This window comes from Elephantulus edwardii, unplaced genomic scaffold, assembly GCF_000299155.1.
Source record: "Elephantulus edwardii isolate Elephantulus edwardi_28Jun2011 unplaced genomic scaffold, EleEdw1.0 scaffold00241, whole genome shotgun sequence".
Classification (NCBI taxonomy): Eukaryota; Metazoa; Chordata; class Mammalia; order Macroscelidea; family Macroscelididae; genus Elephantulus; species Elephantulus edwardii.
Genome location: NW_006399991.1, coordinates 2,464,254 through 2,466,404, shown reverse-complemented (window position 1 = coordinate 2,466,404; position 2,151 = coordinate 2,464,254).

Genomic DNA, 2,151 nt, shown 5'->3' with positions numbered 1-2,151 from the left:
CAATCTCAATCTCTTTGCCATCCATCTTGATGCTACCGATTGGTCCAGTGATGAGAATCTTTGTCTTCTTGACATTGAGCCTCAGTCCATACTGAAGGCTGCAGTCCTTGACCCTCTGCAGTAAGTGCATGGGGTCATCTCAATGGTACACCAGTAATCTGTATATATAAAGCTTTAATGAACATCTTTGCAAATAAATCCAAATTTCAGACTGTTCCTCTGCAATACCTTGCCAGAAGCATAATGGTCAGATGCAAAGGTATAATATTTGTAAAGGTTTAAACCCATATTTCCAAATTGCTCACTAGTGCAGTTCTTCCAAATGCCACAGGGTAGTGTTTATACCCTTGTCAGCCAGCACAGCTGGGACTGTGGAGGTGTCAATGATTTTCAGATTTGCATTTTACTCTCTTCCTGTGATTCCTGAGGTGGAGTGAGAGGTCAAGATTTGATTTGCTATTTAAAGAGCCAACAAAGGGAAAGGGAATGAATGGGTACTGAGAGTGTCCCTAGTGTTAGACAGTGCAGAAGCAATAATGTTGATGACCTGGCCCGGAAGAAGCTCTCTCTAGACTACTTATTACACTGTCTTGCCTCATTGAAGTCTTTATTATTATTTTCACCTGAAGGGTAACCTGGTTTTAGAAGTGTTTGCCCATCATGTAAAATCACTCCCCTGTGCTGTGATGAGCAGTGCTGCCCAGTGGTTGTGCAGACCCCTAGATACCACGTGGTCATGCTTGTCTGGTCTCTCTCTTCCTGATCTGCATCCTGCATGTCGGCATGCTCTGCACCTGAGGGAATTCAGGATTGTCATTTACACATGACTCAGAGTGAGAAGGCTTGAGGAAGGCAGGTTTTGGTTGTTCATTGTTTTTAACATAGAATCTTACCCATTTCCTTCACCATCACCTCCCCATAAAATTGTGTTACTCTATGATTACCTGCCCCATCCTCACTACTCTGCTTCCTCCCTCCCCTTTCTTGGATCCTCATACTTGTTCTACAATGACGGTCTTATTCAGTATTTGTCCTTACAGGCTTGAGTTAGTTCACTTAGCATAATGCTAATGAGCAAGCTCTTCAGTTCCTCCCAAGTTAGGGAGTGATTTGCAAAATCCTTGCTCCTATATGCTACATAGTATTCCATTGTGTGAATGTACCATACTTTCTCAATCCATTCATTTTTAATTGGACATTTGGTCTGTTTCATGTTCTTGTGATGGTGAATAATGCTGCTGTGAATGTTGGTGTACAAGTCTCCATTTGTGCCTCAGTTCTTATTCTCTTGGGGTGCATTCCAGGAAGTGGAATAGCTGGGTCATATGGATTTTCTAGGTAAAGCATTTTGAGGAAGCACCAAGGAAGACAGTTTTGAGGTGCCTGAGAAGCGAGGTTTGTTTTCTGGTGCCATGTTTCTCTCTTTTTTTCTTGCTGACTCCTGATTCCAGAGTCTCATGGGTGAAATAGATTCTGGGGACTGAAGAAGTGGGACATTATAATTCTCAAATTTAGATTTGTTGCTTTAAAACAACTACAAAAAGATCTACAGGGATGCTAGGGGTGGTGCTGATGGGAGGATTTTCATTATGTTAGGAGATCTCTGAGGGAAGTTTTTCTGCCCATAGGACTTATATCATGGACAAGTGATTCAGATACAGCTCCACACCAGTGACTGGTTTCCTAGGTAGCCCCCCCATTTGCCTTCACCCAGCAGCCCCCCAGGAGAAATATTTGACAGTTTGCTTCTGTAGAGAGTTAGATTCTTTGGCATCATTGTACTCTGTACTTTATGGTTGCTATGAGTTGGAATAAAGAGGATGGTACTATTAACATTAGTGCAACTAAAGTTGGTATACAACCCCCCACTGCTGAATTTGACTGGCTTTAAAAAAAAAAAAAGAGGATGGTACCATGTGGGTGGGATTTGGCAGGGATGGGGCGTGGGCACATCAGTGGTTGAATCCCACCTTGCATGTGGGAATCTTGAGTCTGACTTCTGGCCAACGTTTCTTATGCTCAGGCACCGCCTACCAGTCCATCACTGGTGGCTTGTGTGCTGTTAGGAAGCTGCACAGTTTCAATGATGCATTAAGACGAAGAAGTTCAGGCTAGGAAGAAAGAACAGGTGACTTCCTTGCAAACACCAGC